The sequence below is a fragment of the Phocoena sinus genome, chromosome 15 (assembly GCF_008692025.1).
Source record: "Phocoena sinus isolate mPhoSin1 chromosome 15, mPhoSin1.pri, whole genome shotgun sequence".
Lineage (NCBI taxonomy): Eukaryota > Metazoa > Chordata > Mammalia > Artiodactyla > Phocoenidae > Phocoena > Phocoena sinus.
The window spans coordinates 56,896,556-56,914,658 of NC_045777.1; the positions used below are offsets into that span (position 1 = coordinate 56,896,556).

At 44.3% G+C, this 18,103-nt stretch overlaps 1 pseudogene; it reads left to right on the top strand.

Moving 5' to 3' along the window:
* Positions 1 to 17,282: 17,282 nt before the first annotated feature.
* On the top strand, positions 17,283 to 17,341 carry LOC116741085 (annotated as a pseudogene).
* The last annotated feature ends 762 nt before the right edge of the window (positions 17,342 to 18,103 follow it).

Consider the following 18,103-nt stretch of genomic DNA (forward strand, 5'->3'; position numbering starts at 1 on the left):
TAAAATGAGGATAAAACTGCTAAACTCTCAGGGCTATTTTTTATGTTTTTTTATTGACGTAGAGTTGAATTATAATGTTTCAGGTGTATAGCAAAGTGGTTCAGTTATACATATATTTCTCTTCAGATTCTTTTCCATTATGGGTTATTACAAGCTATTGAGTGTAGTTCCCTGTGCTGTACAGTAGGCCCTGTTATCTCTTTTATATATAGTAGTGTGTATATGTTACTACCAAATTCCAAATTTATCCCTTCCCCTCCTTTCCCCTTTGATAACTGTAAGTTTGTTTTCTATGTCTGTGAGTCTATTTCTGTATCGTAAATAAGTTCGTTTGTATCATTTTTTTAGATTCCACATATAAGTGATATCGTGATATTTGTCTTTCCTGTCTGGCTTATTTCACTTAGTATGATAATCTCTGGGTCCATCCATGTTGCTACAAATGACACTGTTTCATTCTTTTTTATGGCTGAGTAAGATTCCTTTGTGTGTATATACCACATCTTCTTTTTCCATTCATCTGTCGATGGACCTTTAAGTTGCTTACATCTTGGGGCCATTTTTTTTTTTTTTTTTGGCCGAGCCGCACAGTAGGCAGGATCTTAGTTCACTAACCAGGGATTGGACCCATACCCCCTGCAGTGGAAGCGTGGAGTTTTAACCACTGGACTGCCAGGGAAGTCCCCTCGGGGCCATTTTGAAGAGTACACAAGACACCACGTGTAAAGCACAGCATGGACATGTTGTAGGTAATCAGCAGTTACTCTTCAAATGGGAATCCTGAGATGAGTCAGCGTTGCCCTCCCAGGTCACGCTGGAGCCAGGAATGGTCACATGGCTGCAGGGAAGAGGTTGGCGTAACCTGGATCTACCTAACTTACTTAAACCTACTTAAAGGTGCAGGAAAATGGTACCTAACAGAACCCCCTCTTAGAAAGGCTAGTCCTCCAGAGAATGGCATGAGCAACATTGAGGAAGCTGGTGTGTCCCCCAACCATCAAGGCTTCCCTATAGAAGGACGTTTGGGCACCTTCAAGCAGGGGCCAAAAGCAGAAGGGAGAACTGGGATAATGAATCACAGATCGCTACATACATATGAAGCCACCACAAGATCCCCTGAAACCTACATTTCTAGCCTCCCCATCACTCCGACTTCCACCATACCCTCCAGTCCAGCCACATCAAAGAGACACTCCCTATTCCCTGGTATACAAGAAAAGCTAATGGTTGTGAGTTGAGTTAGTTTCCCACTAACCCACAGACACTCTCCCATCGACACTTCAAACTTGGGACGTGAAGACATTATGTGAAAGAAGCCAGACACAAAAAGATAAAGATTGTACAATTCTGTTTGTATGAAATGTCCAGAATAGGCAAATCTGTAGACACAGAAAGTAGAATTGTGGTTGCCAGAGCTGGTGGGAGGAGGAAATGGGTTCCTCTCTGGGGTAATGAAAATGTTCTGGAATTAGATAGTGATGATACTTGCATAACTTTGTGAATGTACTAAAAACCACAGAAGTGTACACTTTCAAAGGGTGAATTCGGTGATATATGGATTATATCCCAATCCAAAAGAGGAAAATAGTGGAAAATGGAAACGAAGAGGGAAGAAAAAATGGATGAAAGAAAGGGTTGGACTTAGGCTCTTAGGATTTGGATTAACTCTTAGGAAGAGTCAGAGATGCTAAGTGTGGTGGTTAAGAGCATGAATTCTGAAATCCAGCTGCCTGGGTTCAATTCCCAGCTCTTCCGCTTACCAGCTGTGCCTTTAGGGCAGGTCCTCTCACCTCTTTTGGCCTCACTCCCCTGGAGGTAATATAGGAACGATTTGGGGATTGTTGGGAGGATAAAACTGGATAATCCATGCAAAGTGCTTAGCATAGCACGTGGTACATACTCAGGGCTCAGTAAATATGTGTTAGTTTCCTTAGGAAGGGAGGAAATCATTGAGTTGAAGGGAGAGGAGAATTGGGGTAGCGGGAAAGGAGAGGGAAGTTGAGGAGTTGGGAGAGCAGGAGGGGAGGAGGTTGGGGCTCTCTCTGAGGGGTAGGAAAAGTCTGGGGAAGAAGCTTGCTCGGAGAAACAGGCTGGTGCCCTTGAGAGAGATCAGGGTGGTCCCAGCCCAGAAACTGCAGTCAGATCTCTTCCCTTCCCACCCCTGCTTGAGTGAAGTGCTCAGAATCAACCCCACCGGCAAGGACCACAGCCCTCCAATGTCAGCTTATGTTTCCCTGTCTGCTGGTTGCCCCAGAGAAGCAGGAACACAGAATGTCTGTCCTCTCCCTCTTCTAAGTCAAAGCCGGGGTGGAGGTGGGAACAGGAGAAGGTGGCAATGTTTACTGAGCTCTCACCATCCCGTATGCCTTAGCATGCATGGCCTTGGGGTGCAGCTACCCCCAGATCGACTCTGTGATGCTCCCACCATCTTGGGTGCCTTAGCGTGCATGACATCTTAGCAATCAGGGTCCCCAGATCAACCTTGTGGTGCAGGGATGGCCACCCTCGTGCTACAGAGGAGAAAACCAGGGCTCAGGAAGATGAAAGAACTTCATCGAGTCCTTCACTCATCCATTCAGCAATATCTATTGAGCACCTGCCTCGTGCCAGATGACATCTCCAGGGCTGTGGATACAGTAGGGCAAAGACAGGAGTAATTTACATTCTCCTGGAGGACAAGAGACAATAAGCAGGAGATAAATCACTGAACACAATGATTACAGATTGCGCCAACTGTGGGGAAGGAAAGAGGGACGCACTATTGAGCGGTGAGACAGGAGCACCGCTTCCACTAGGGTGGCCTCTCGGAGGAGGTGACATGAGAGGGTGGGATCTGAAAGATGAAATAGAGCCAGGGTGTCCAGATCATGGGAAAGAACATTCTTGTAAGTACAAAGGCCCTGGGACAGAACTAGCTCACCTTGCATGATAACAACTTGCACAATACAAAAGCCAGTACTGTGTTTAACTCTAGCAGGTACACAAATGGTGCTTAATAAACGTCATCACTCGCTGTTCCTCTGAAAGGCCCTTGCAGCTTCCAAACCCATGAAACCAAGTGGTCCTCCAAAGCAGCAAACGTCTTCTCTCTGTGTGTATCCTCAGTGCCAGTCATAAAGTGGAGGCCTTTTACCAAATGACTTACCAAGGAGACTGTGTCATTGGCTGTTCTGTACTTGCTAAGTGAGGATGCACAGGAAATCAGAAACGCCTGGCTTGGATGTCAGAGAGACCCAAATTCAAATCCCAACTCTGCCTGTTAGTGCCTGTGTGATTTGGGGCTCAATTTTTATCCAAGACTCAGTCCCCTCGCCTTGAAATGGGCATGAAATAGACACCTCCCCGTGGGTTCCTTGTGAGCATAAAATGAGATAATGTATTGTTAATCCCAAACAAGATGCCTGGTCTGTGGTAAGAATTTTTTTTTTTTCAATCGTGAGTTTTTTCTGGTTTTAGCCAATCCACATTCACTCTGAGCCTGCACTAATGCCCTCTCTTCTGTTGTCTTTTAATCCTCATATGAGACCATTAAGAGAGGTACTGTTTTTGCCCCACTTTATGGAAAAGGAAACTACGCCCAGAGAGGTTAAGGAACTTGCCTAAAGTCACACAGCTGTAAACAGCTAATAAGCAGGATCTGACTCCAAATCCACGGCATTACCCTGCCTCTGCCCTATAAGCGGGGTGTGTGTGTGTGTGTGTGTGTGTGTGTGAGAGAGAGAGCTATTTTTTAGCAACTTATTATCTTCCCCTCCCTATCACCTCCATGATATCTGCCAAGCCACTTGTTTCCTGATAGTTTCTGATACGAATTTACTCACCCAAAAATGCACCTACATATACACACACACACTTTCTCTCATGAAGGAATCCATATTTTCAGATAATGAAAGAAGATGCAAGTGCCTTGACTCCCCAGTTTCCCCTCCTCTGCAGACGATCTGCAGACGATCCCATGCTGTTCTAGTTAATAGGCCCTGCCGCCCCTTCTGACCTGCTCCCCCAAACCCAGCAAGTTCTCCCAAAGCATCCAATCATCGCCTCCCCCCCTCCCTGCCTCTGGCACCACAGGGAGCGCCTCGCGGAAGCTTGAGCAGAAGGATGATGCTTCCGTCAAAGGGAGCAGGACAGGCTTTCCGCGGATCAGAGGGGAATGACTTCGCTGCTCCTCGCTCTGTTAACATAATGAGGGGATAATCTGGTCTTTAAATCACAGCCCAAGTGGTAAATCTGCATTGTCAGCCTTCAACGTGATTTACAAAATAATTTTAAAATGCGTGAACCTTCTTCTTGATAAAGCATGGGGGTGCTAAGTTGGTTTCTAAATATTTTATCACCCAAGGTGAGCTGTTTGTCTTGTGGCCATCACATATGGAGCCAGCGAGGGGGGCGAGAGGTGTGTGAGCTTCTGAAGACCCTCCCACATCAAGTTCACGGCCATCAAGTGAGGATCCGGGAGGGTGTGGGTGGTTTATGTTGCCTCTGGTCCTTTGAACCGTGCTTTTTTAGCCAACTTCCTGGAAAATGGCTGCTTGCAGGTGTCCCCAGCAGACTCAAATGCCCTTCGCTCATTAGGACTGAGCAAGAGATCATTGACTTTGAGGGTCTCCCCGGCAAGAATCTGTGGAAGGCTAAGGAGAACCTGCAGGGTGGGCTGGGAGTGACACTCAGATGAGCACTTTGGAGAACACGTAGGGGGAAACAGCAGCCTCGCCCATCATCTTCACCACCTGGAAGAGATTGCAGCTGGCCAGGGTGAGAAGCAAGAAAAAGACTCGTTCAATCTGGGAAGAGAAGAAATGCTATACTTGAAAGAAGGGTTGTTGTTGGGTTTTTAAAAATATTTATTTATTTATTTGGCTGCATCGGGTCTTAGTTGCGGCACACGGAATCTTTAGTTGCGGCATGCATGTGGGATCTAGTTCCCTGACCAGCGAAAGAACCCCAGGCCCCCTGCATTGAGAGTGCAGAGTCTTAGCCACTGGACCACCAGGGAAGTCTCAGAAGGGTTGTTTTGCTTTGTTTTGTTTTTTCACGTCACTAACTTCTTATTCAAGGGGCCGATCATGTCCACATCCCCGGAGCTAAATGTTGAGTGTTGCTGTCCCAAGCTGATTCCGAGCAGGACTTACCAAAAGCCACGGTGGGACTCGAGTGAGAGCTCTCATAAGCAAACAGGGTAAGGGGGGGGTCCCGGGAGAAAGAGAACCAGGTGTGGCTTTCTTGACATAAGAGAAGCCACTTTTGGCCTAAGCCTTTTTATGATCTGAGCCTGGTTACATTGCTTGCCCTTGAACAGGTCTCAGTTAAGGGAACAAAAGGATTCAAGTACAAAGGAAAAGCAATTAAGAAACAATAGTTCCCCCCAAAAGTCAGAGTACTAATTGGTCCTCAAGGGAAATATATTACAATCTGATACATATCTTTAGTTTCTGCAGGAACTAAGGCCCTCACCTGGGTGGAGGATGGTAACTACACACTGAGACCCCAGGTCGGCCAGAAACTAAGGGATGATGATGTTGACCTTTTCTGACCCTCCTGACTTCAGTCAACTAAAGCTTGGACTCTTGTCAACCTTTGCCCCAGTTCTGTGCTAAATTCTCCTCTGCTCAAGCCCCTTCATGAATATGCATCCACCCAAGCCCCTTCATGAATATTAGCTTAAAACTTCCCCAATTTTGCTGATGGGGAGACACTGCTTTGGGAAAGATCCCTGGTGTTCTCCTTACTTGCTGCCAGTAATAAGTCCTTTCTTCTTCCGATCTTTGGCTTGGTTGTGTCTTTTTGCTCGACAGCCACCGAGAGGTGAACCCAGTTTTTGGGTAACACCCTATCACATGGACATCAACCCATCACTGGACCTGGCTCCTCCCTGTCACTGGAAGAGGAGAAGTAGTGGCTGGACGACGGGCAGGGGAGTAACCGAATCAGAATATCTGGGAAGAGGAGCCCAGGAACCAGCATTTATAATCAACTTCTGCTGTGGTTCTCACGCACACTAAAATTTTAGAACTTCTGGGCTATCGTAAAGGTTCTGAACCCTATCTGAACATTAGAATTTGTAAAGGGGGAGTTTTAAGAAGCACTGATACTCCAGATCCTACCCCTGGATATCCTGATTTAATTGATGCACCATGTGGCTTGGACATGAAGAACTTTATAAGCTCTCCCAGGTGATTCTGAGATGCAGCCAAGGTTGACCACCACGGAACCGGAGGAACTTAAGGCTCTTGGATTTCCATGAATTCGTGCCTGCATTCAACTTGAATTTCTCTAAGCGATGGCATGCTCACCACTTCACCTGGTAGTTCGTTCCTTGACTGATTGTCTAATTGTAACACCTTATTCCTCCAACTGAGCTGAAACTTCACTCCACACCAATTCCACATTCTGGTCCTACCTGCCTTGAGATCAGGTCACCCCAACAGACAAACTCTAGAGTTGATGAAATTTGCATTCACTGAAATTGGTGAAATTGCACTCCCTTTGCCCTGTTACATCCTTATTTCTTCTCCAGGGCCCTCACCTCTTTCCCTCCCTCTAATCCCACCTGGAAGCCAGTGCCCTAATCTCTCTCCCTCCATGAAAACACTCTCAAGCAGGTGTCTGAGATGGGTCAGTTGCACCTAAGAATGAAGGAGTCGATGGAGTGGGGAGTCTTAGATGTCAGAGACCTGGCTCCAGCTGGATCTGCCCATGTAGCACCTTGGATAAGACCCATTCACTCTCTGGGTTTCAGAGTTTTCACCCCTAAAACTAGGGGAATTCGTCTAGATTCATTTTTAGCTCCCACAATCCAATCTGGGAAAGGAATGGGAAAGGTAGGAATAATGGTTTATGTAGTCAACCAATGGAAGGAGAATGATGGGGGTTGGAGAAGAGATGGAAGGAGACAGGAATTGAGGGAAGAAAGGTAAGAGGTTAGGAAGGAAGGGGAATAGAGTCAAACAAGAAAGGGAGGATGGGAGGGAGAGAGAGAAGCAGAAAATGGGGGAAGGCAGGAAGGGAGGAACGGAGGAAGGAGGGAGGGAGAGAGGGAAAGAGGGAAGGAAGAATGGAAGGGTGGGCCACAGGAGTCTTTTGAGAACTTTCTAAGGCATCAAACAAAATATTTTGAAAATGTAGATAACACTACTCTTTATATAGTTACTTATTACACGGTGCTGGTGTGCTGTTTGAATCACAAATTGCATGCTAATGGCCTAATTCATAAACCACTGACATTCTTTATGAGTTCTTAGCATTCAGAAATGAAGAATTTGTGTTCAAAATATAATTTGCATTGCAAAATTCAATAATTTAGTTTCTCATATTCATTAATGCCTAAAACCACAACACATAACTTATCCCATTCCAACTCCCTCCTTAGGACACTGAGAAAATAAGTGTTTCAGCTGGGATCTCAAGTACTGCTTGTTAGGGCCAAGTTTGGAACTGCTCTGAGAGTCATCACCAGGGGCAGCCATGCGGGTTTCCCTTAAGGAGTGGGCACTGGAGGAGTCTGCACAGTAAGAAAAAAGAACTAGAAGAGCCTCTCAAGCACATGTTTATTTCAACTTCCCAATTGCAGGAACCCCACCTGAAACTTCAATTCCTGCTGAAAGAAATGTACAGTTTCCAGGGAAATGGTCGGTGGAAAATCCAGCAAAATAATCGATTTAACATTTAGTTGAATGGTCTGTGCTACCCACAAAAACATTGTCCAGGGACTTCCCTGGTGGCGCAGTGGATAAGATTTTGCATTCCCAATGCAGGGGCCTGGGATCGATCCCTTGTCTGGGAACAAAATCCTACATGCCTGCCTCAACTAAGAGTTCGCATGCCACAACTAAGGAGTCCTTGAACCACAACTAAGGAGCCCACCTGCCGCAACTAGGACCCGACACAACCAAATAAATAAATAACTCAATATTAAAAAAAAAAAGAAATACTGTCCAATCAGATGTTTAATGGAAAAGACCATAGAATACTCTGCAAACTAAAACTAGGAACGTTCTCTTGGCAAATATCTTTGCTGTGACTTAGGGACCCTGCCTCATCTATCTGAAGGATGAAGTTGGATTCATAGCCTGCCCAGCTATTTTTGTTTCCTGGTACAACATAGGCACTGAGAATTGTTGAAAGAAAGGAGGGATCGATTGTTTATGGAAGAGCTGATGAGAATGCTTACCTGGCCCAGTGTCCCCTTAAGAACAGGTCTTCAGGGATATATGTGGGGATGATCTCCAACACACCTATCTTGGTTTGATAGGTTATATTGCAGTGTGCTAGGGTAAATCTTTTGGAGCAATATGTAGGCTCTTGGTTTGAACCAGAACCTTTCAGAACCAAGACCTGAGTGTCAGGACAATGAAATTGACCACATATAATTCCCAGAGTCAGAAGCTCTACATTTTAGTTCTCAAAACAAAACCTCCAACTTGCCGTGTGGATTTGTGCAATTCATGCCCTCTCTCTGAACCTTGTAAATAGGGAGGTTTGGTTCCTAAAAACTCTTGCAAGCCTGAAACTTCTAGGACTTCAAGATGTGACCCTAGTACCATGCCCAAAATTGGACATTTGTCACTCCTGTCTGGATATGTCTGCCTGAGAGCTGGTTATCCAAGCCTTAGAAGGTCAAAGACCAAAGACCTTACTAGAATGTAAAGGGGTCCCTTAAAAGGAACCATATGCCTGTCATTCAATGCTGTATTCCCAGCACCCAGCCTGCACGTCATCAGTGCTCGAGAAATAACCACTCATTCGTTCAACAGATGTGCTCTGAACACCGACAATGTGATGGTCTACATCCTAGGCAGTAAGGATACAGTGATAAACAACATAAATCAAGTCTCTACCTCTGTAGGGCTTACATTAGAGTGGAAGAGACAGACAATAAACAAGCACACATAAACAAAACAAACAAGTTCAAATAGTGATAAGAGCTGATAAAATAAGGTAATGGGATGGAGAGTGATGGAGATGGGCTATTTAGATTAGGTACTCAGGCACATCCTCTCTGACAGTGGAGGGAACATATGAGTTGAGAGCTAGACCAAAAGGAGGCAGCCATGGGAAGATGCTGAAGCAGAGCATTCTGGGAAGAGGGAGTAGCAAGAGCAAAGGTCCTGAGGCAGAAACATGCTCTGTGTGTTCAGAGAAGATGAACAAAGACCCCAGGGGAGGGAGTATTGTGAGTGAGGGACCGTGAGTAAGTAAGGTGGTCGGAAGAGCAGTGGGAACGGATTATGTAGAGCCTTCCAGGCCCCTGGTCAAAAGTTAGGAATTTATTCTAAATGTGACAGGAAACTCTGGAATGTATTAAGTAGGTGAGTGGCATTATCTGGTCCTTAGCTCTAAAGATCCCACTGGATGCTTCATGGCAAACTGAATTGTTGAATGAATGGGGTACGAAGTACCTACTCTGTGCACCTTGGAAGAGAGTCAGCCTGGGAGGGTGATGCCCATCCATGAGAAGGACGTGGTCCGGCACTTCAGAAAGCCAGGGTGACGCCTGCTGCAGTGGCATCTGGCTGGGAAAGCCACTGAAACCACCTGGTACCCAGTACCTCTCTGTGAAGCCTGAAGTGGCTCTCATTCCCAAATCCACTCAACCTCCTCCTCCCATCTCTGCAAACTCTGCAGCCTTGTCGTAAGAGCAAGTCATTCGTCAGCAAATCTAAAATATTTATTGTGCATATTTTAAAGCCAGAGTGCTACATCACTGAGCTGTGCCCAGATGGGGACAAGGCTTCACAGTGCCGATGACTGGGATGAGGACATGCTGGACAAAATTGCAGACAATTAATCTGTGCAAATGGAACTCTTCAAAGGGGACTGAAGGACTCACTTAAGCACCAGAGACAAACCAGCCCATAATGATCACCATTAAAATTTAATACAATTTGCTTATTTTGAAAAAATGAAATTCCTCATATCCCTTATGGCTATCACTTACCCTACTGGGAAAATGTGAGAGACGGTAGGACGGCTTTGAGGGTGAATCTTGAACCAGATTCTAGAAAGGGGGTCTCTCCAAAGGCATCCACGTTGGTAGACGTTCAACCATCACTATTTTCCTTTGGGAGAGTTTGGATAATATGCATAAGTCCTTGGTGGGCGTGTTGGAGGAAGAGAAGCTGGTGGTAAGGTGAGCGAGGTGGTGGTTGTTATTGACCTTGAACAGACTCTAGTTCCCTCTAAGTCTCGGGACTCTTTATTTATAAAATGGGGGTGAGAGGAAAATTTATTCCGTGGGGTGGTGGCGAGGACTGAACAAGATGGCGCGTGCAACACGTTGAGTACTGTGCTTGGCACGTGGTCTCATTGGATCCATGTACATCGTCATCTCATCGCCATTGTTGGTTGGGCCACCATTGTTATGGCTGAACTACTCACGTACCAGCTGTGGGGCTTTGGGCAAGTCTCCTAACCTTCCCATAAAATGGGATGATGATTATCTCTTCCCTGTGGAGTTCTTGGGAAGATTAGACAAGGTAATGCATGCCTAACACTTAGGGCCGAGTGCAAGTCCAGTGAAGAGCTGTTCCCATCATTATCACCACCTTCATCATGTTCAGTGACTGACTTCACCATCCGGTCAGGAATCATCTTGGAATTGAGGCTGGTGCTAAGATGTTGTTGGAGGGAAACTAGGCACTAGGAAGTCTCACCATCCAGGTGTCTGCTCTGCCTAATCCAGTCAGTATATTGGGGATCATATTGGACCCACACTCTCCATTAGCACTGTTTTCAAGTAAAATGCAATTATAGATACTAAGGCATTAGGAAGGTTTAAAAACAGCTCTCTATAAATATAAGGTGTGGATGGTTATTGTTTATTAAGTAGAGAGGAAAATTTTTTGTTATTGTTTTGAGTCCCCCAGCCCTGAGATAGCAGACATATATACACTAATACGTATAAAATGGAGAACTAATAAGAACCTGCTGTATACAAAAAATTAATAAAATTCTAAAATTAAAAAAAAAGATAAATCAGAGCAACGTCAAGTCAGAGTGAAACATGGGTTTCCAGGATCCAGGGTACCGAGTTTCATCGGGACTTTTTTTTTTTTTTTCTTTTTGCAATCTTTGCTGAAAGACATTTGAAGTGAAGTTAATAATTGAAACGTAATGAATAACTGCAGTTTGGGGTCCATAGCACAATTATAATTGCCAGTTTATTACTTTTTTAATATATTTGCCAAGTATTAATAATATTGAAATAATGCAAGAAGATCATGGAAAATAAATGAAATATATCATTTGTCAAGGAAAAAGGATTTCCAAACTGTAGGTACTGCTCTTATGAGTTCTGTGATGAACGCAGCAGGGTACCAAATCATTCATCGTGGAGACATCACCTGCAAAGTTTGGTTCCTGCAGAATTCTCATCAGGTCAAATCAAGGTGGAAGCTAGAGAAGGCTCCTAGTGTAGACGGCCCCGCCATCTCTTATGTGCTTCTTAGGGGTGTAGGGAGCATGGTGCAGTAGAAAGTCCCCAAGCTAGGAATAATAATACCCTGGTTTTCGCCCCAGCTCTTTGGTTTGATCTTGGACAAGTCCCTTCCCTGCTCAAGTTCTCCTGGTCCTCAATATGAAGTAAAAAGCAAAAAAGGAAAAAAAAGATAAAGGGATTGGAATAGATCCTGGATCCCAACTCTGTCGTCTCTAAGAACCCATTTTATTATTTTTCTCCCCCAGGGACTGCCTGTTTTGAAGGGTCTTCATATACTAATTTGAACCTAACTCAATTCAACGAGGCTTGTCTTCTACCCCAGGAGCAGTGTAGGGAATATACATCCTCATCTGTAAAGTAGGCAGGTTGATTTGGGCAGAGGTATCTCAGCACTGGTGAACCTTGGCTAGCGATGGGGACGGTCACAACGAATTTGTTACTAAAATCAGCTAAAGTAATGAAGTCTGCAACTGAGTCTCTAAAACAAACGGGAGTGGATTCGAAGGTCCCTCTGACAAAGCCATTCTTGCTTCTTTATGTACAGACACATTTCCTTTTGTCTGCTGCATGTCTAAGGCATTCACCTTATGACAGGCGGGCACCCAGCTAAGGAAATGAGCCCCAGGAAAGAAGTGGGCTCAGAGCTGAGGTTCTGGGGCCCACCACCATTCCTGGTCTGTGTCTTCCATCCTCAGCCTGTAGTAAAAGGCAGTGCAGTGGGTCTGGAGGGTGGGATCTCGGCCACAGTAAGCCTGGAGAACAGAGCATTGAGCCAAAGAGAGTTATTCTCCAGCCTTAAGATCTCGGGGAGTGTGCCTCACAGTTTGGGCTTCCTTGGGGCCTGTTGTTCTTGTCTTGTTTTCTGTTTCTCCCTTTGGGAGTGGAATGTCGGTCCTACACCTGCCCCAGCATTGTATTTTAGAAGCACATCATTTGTTGGGTTTCACACGGTTCCCAGCTGGAGAGCAATTTGCCTCAGGACGACTCATACCTGGTGTCTCACTCATTTCTGATTGAGATGATACTTAGATGAGACTTTGGATTTTAGACTTGACAGTTGATGCTGGAATGAGTTAAGATTTGGGAGCTGTTGGGATGTAATGAATATATTTTGCATGTGAGGGAACATGAACTGTGGGGACCAGGGGTGGAATGCTATAGGCTGCATGTTTGTAGACCCCCAAGTTCATATGTGAACTCCTAACCCCCAAGGTGATGGTATTAGGAGGCGGGGCCTTGGGAAGTGATTAGGTCATGAGGGTGGGGCCTTCATGAATGCAATTAGTTCTCTTATAAAAGAGACCCTAGAGAGCTCCCTCGCCCCTTCTGCCATGTGAAGACACAGAGAGAAAACAGCCATCTATAAACCAGGAAACAGACCCTCATCAGATACCAAATCTGCTGGCACCTTGATCTTGGACTTCCCAGCCTCCAGAACTGTGAGAAATAAATTTCTGTTGTTTATACGCCCCTCAGTCTATGGTATTTTTGATATAGCAGCCCAAATGGACTAAAACACTGATTCTAATATTTTAATGAACATTCTTCCCAATGTATATAGATATCCATATATATATGTATTCTGTTTTATATAAACACGATAATATATGTGCTTAGCTACAGTCTGGTTTTTTTTCCCCTGTTCTATTCTATGCCAGGAACTTCTACTCATTACAACAAAGCCCTGCAGAAGTTTTCCATTGTACTTATTTACTATTAATAATTCACCACTGACATTCACACAGCTATCAAAAAGTAGCTGTAAAAAGAACAAGAAAGCTCTTTTGTGTACTGATAGAGAACAATCTTCAAGATTGGTTGTTAAATGTAAAAAGCAAGGTTAGGACAGTGTTTACTTTGCTCCCATTTGTGTAAAAAAAAAGAAAGAAAGAAAAAGTAAGGTGGAGTAGGAAAAATATATAAACATACTTGCTCTGGAGAACCCAAAGAGCTGGTGGTGCTGGTTGTTTCTAGGAGAAGCCCCAGTGGGCAGGGGCCTGAGGCTGGAGAGAGACATCTCATTGCAGACCCAACTCTATCTTTGGAATTTTGGGCCGTATGATTGTATTAACCCAGACAAAACACGTGTGTGTTGTGTTTTTATGTTTTATATACTTCACTGTGTATGAGTTAAGATTTGGGGTCTGTTGGGATGTAATGAGTGTATTTTGCATATGAGAAAGACATGAATTTGGGAGGTCCAGGGGCAGAATGCTACAGACTAAACGTTTGTAGCCCCCTAAAACTCCACCCAATTCTTACTGACCTCTCAATGTATAAAAATATATCATTTTATATGACACAAATGAACCTATCTACAAGACAGAAACAGACTCACAGACATAGAAAAGAGACTTGTGGATGCCAAGGCGGGGTAAGGGGGTGGTTAATGGACTGGGAGTTGGGGATTAGCAGATGCAAACTATTACATACAGCATGGATAAACAACAAGGTCCTGCTGTATAGCGCAGGGAACTACATTCAGTATCCTGTGAAAAACCATAATGGAAAAGAATATAGGGCTTCCCTGGTGGTGCAGTGGTTAAGAATCCGCCTGCCAATGCAGGGGACACGGGTCGTGCCCCGGTCCGGGAAGATCCCACATGCTACGGAGCGGCTGGGCCCGTGAGCCATGGCCGCTGAGCCTGCGCGTCCGAAGCCTGTGCTCCGCAACGGGAGAGGCCACAGCAGTGAGAGGCCCGCGTACCGCAAAAAAAAATAAAAATAAAAAAAAGACCAGAGACCATTAAGCTGAGCATGGGCTTCAGGGAGGGAAAAGTTCTCAGTGTAACCAGAAGATGGCTTTCTCGAACCAATTCCTCCCTCTGCTACAACAGGAAACCCCCTTCTACCCCAGTCCCACATGTGAAATATATTTGACATTTCAAAAAATAATTGTCACTTTTATTAATGTTTTAACCTATAAATTTTAAATGTGACAGATGAGTGAGAAACGGCAGTCTGTTTCAATGAAAATTTCATACTCTCCAGCAATAAATCATAGACCAAAGAGAACCCGACACGGGTCACAATAGTTCTTGCCTGTCTGTGTAGGGGTTACTGGAGTTTGCCAACGTTAACTTAGCAGAAGGATTCCACTTGGGAACTTAGAATCCCTTGTCCGAGAAGGATGGGAAGCCGGCCCCCTCTCACCCCCTCCACCGGGGTGCCCCTGCTCCAGACTCTTTTCCAACATTAGGGCCCATTCCCAAACTTTTCATCCAGAATCTCTACTGATATTCTATTTTCTCTCTTGTGAAGTCTTGCAAAACATGCTTTATCCTATCCTTGGTTGGCAACAAACCAATTCCATCTATTCTATATTTTTTAAGAAACCCAGAGAAGGAGCTGCTAGGGTCTCCCCTGGTCATCCAAGCTAGCTTTTAATCCCAAGGTCGGTTCCTTCCTTCAACACCATCTCAGGAAACCTTCAAATCTGGTTTGTGGTTTACAAAGAATTGAGTCGATTCACTGTGATCTAGATTGGCTCTTGGAAAACTTTAAGTATACAAGAATAATTTGGAGGTAGTGGTGTGGTTGAAAATGCACACCATTTCAAAAATGGACCAGGATCTTATAAATGCTGATCCCATGGGTCGGGGGAACGGGGACCAGGAGTGTGCTTTGGACACAAGCATCCCAGGTGAGTCTAACAAAGGCAGTTTGAGGACCACGCTTTCAGAAGCACCAGGCTGAACAAGACTTGGTGGGAGCAGGAAGCGCAAAGCCTGGGGTGGTGGGTGCTTTGGGGAAACTGGGATATTTCCAGCCAGAACCACCTGGGTATCAGCTCTCCCATCCTCCTGGTTCTGCCCCACATACTTCTTCTACACCAGAGTTTAGCAAAGCTCGTCTTCTGAGGCCAGATTGAAATGCCAGAATGTATGGAGATTAATCACAGAATAATACAAACTGCAGCTTATCATCTCCCATATATTTGACATAATTACCCTACAAGCAACATGAAAATGTTATACTGTAATAACTCCCAGGCAGAAGAAAAAGCAGTGTTGCTGATAACATGAAAATAGAGAAGACAGAATAGAGCCCTTCGAAAACTTTTAATTAATTTTTCCCCCTTTCAGCATAATTGATGTCAATTCAGGCTTCAGTGTTTTCAAAGCGCCTGGCCTCAGAGCAAAGGAATTTAGGGCTGGTGCGGGTTGACTGCAGAGCAAAGCTGGGCCCTCCTGCATTTCTGCATCTTTTTTTTTATTATTTTTTGAAGTACAGTTGATTTACAATATTGTGTTAATTTCTGCTGTACAGCAAAGTAATTCAGTTATACATATATATATAAATATATATATATACATATTTTTTTTCATATTCTTTTCCATTCTGGTTTAACACAGGATGTTGAATATAGTGCCCTGTGCTATACAGTAGGACCTTGTTTTTGATCCGTCCTCTATATAATAGTTTGCATCTGCTAATCCCAAACTCCCAATCCATCCCTCCCCTACTCCCTTCCCCTTAGCAACCACAATTCTGTTCTCTATGTCTATGTGAGACTGTTTCTGTTTCGTAGATAAGTTCATTTGTGTCACATTTTAGATCCCACATATAAGTGATATCATATGGTATTTGTCTTTCTCTGTCTGACTTACTTCACTTAGTATGATAATCTCTAGGTCCATCCATGTTGCTGCAAATAGCATTATTTCATTCTTTTTTATGGCTGAGTGATATGCCATTGTATATATAGGTACCACATCTTCTTTATCCATTCATCTGTCAATGGACATTTAGGTTGTTTCCACATCTTGGCTACTGTAAATAATGTTGCTGTGAACATAGGGGTCTGCATCTTTTAAACATGTAACAGACTGCATCACTTCCCTGTTCAAAATTCTTTCACAGCTCCCATTTCCTGCCCAACAGAACACAAAGACCCAGGTTCTTTGATGTCCTTCAGGAGCCTTCCTGGTCAGGCACTTGCTTGCTACCTTGCCAATTTCACCTCTTGCCCCTCCCCCACGGGCCCCAGTCTTCCCACATCACTTGCAATTTCTCCAATGTACCATTCTTAGTCCATTTGAGCCACTATAACAAAGTACAATAGACTAGGTGGCTTATAAACAACAGAAATTTATTTCTCACAGTTCTGGAGGCTGGAAGTACAAGACCAGGGCACCAACCCGGTTGGGTTCTCGTGAGAGTTCCCTTCTGCAGACGGTTGTCTTCTGGTTGTGTGCTCACATGGCAGAAGGAGTGTAAGAGAGCTTCCTGGGGTGTCCTTATAAAGGCACTAATTCCATTCATAAAGGCTCCACCTCCATGATCTAATTATCCCCAAAGCCCCACCTCCTCATACCACCACATTGGGGTCAGGATTTCAACATATGAATTTGGTGGGAGGGGGGGGACACTGCACCTTCATTCCTCCAAATATTTACACTGGACATCCATCCCCACACCCTCCCCACCCACTTCTTCATCTGGCCAGCCCAACTCATCCTTCAAAGCTCAGAGAGCATCTCCTTCCAAAAGCCTTCCCTCCTCACCGGCAGCTGAGATTTCCGCCTTGGGTTCCCAAAGCCTCCAGGTGTCTCCTCTAACCCAGAGCTTATCACACTCTCACTGTTCTATGAGTCACTTTCTCTCTCTCCTCCACTAGAAAGTGAATGTACCTTATTCAACTCTGTAACCCAGCATCTACAGTGTCTAGGATAGAAGATGCCTCAGAGAATATTGGAAGAATGAATGAATAAATTATTTATGATTACTAATCTCACACACTGTTGATGCCCATTGTATAGGAAACCATACAGTAAATTCCTGGCAAGAAACAACTCATCTCTCATGATGAACTACTTTGAAGCATTGCTCAGACCAGCTTCTAGTGCTTGCTTCAGCAGCACATATACTAAAATTGGAACGATACAGAGAAGATTAGCATGGGAAATGAAATTGAGTTATTTGTAGTGAGGTGGATGGACATAGAGTCTGTCATACAGAGTGAAGTAAGTCAGAAAGAGAAAAACAAATACCATATGCTAACACATATATATGGAATCTAAAAAAAAAAATAAAAAGAAGAACCTAGTTGCAAGGACAGGAATAAAGACGCAGACATCTTTATTCAAGTAGAGAGTCCAGAGAATGGACTTGAGGACACGGGGAGGGGGAAGGGTAAGCTGGGATGAAGTGAGAGAGTGGCATGGACATATATACACTACCAAATGTAAAATAGCTAGCTAGTGGGAAGCAGCCGCATAGCACCCGGAGATCAGCTCGGTGCTTTGTGTCCACCTAGAGGGGTGGGATAGGGAGGGTGGGAGGGAGGCGCAAGAGGAAAGAGATATGGGGATATATGTATATGTATAGCTAATTCACTTTGCTATACAGCAGAAACTAACACACCATCGTAAAGCAATTATACTCCAATAAAGATGTTTAAAAAAAAAAGCCAACACAAATAAAAGCCAAAGTCTTAACAGTGAAAAAAAGCAAATTATATAACCCATTATTTCCCTTTTTTATTGAAGTATAGTTGATTTACAACATTGTGTTAGTTTCATGTATACAGGAAAGTGATTCAGTTATAAATAAATTTTTTTTCAGATTCTTTTCCACCATAGGTCATTACAAGATATTGAACAGAGTTCCCTGTGTTACACAGTAAATCCTTGTTGTTTATCTATTTTATATACAGTGGTGTGT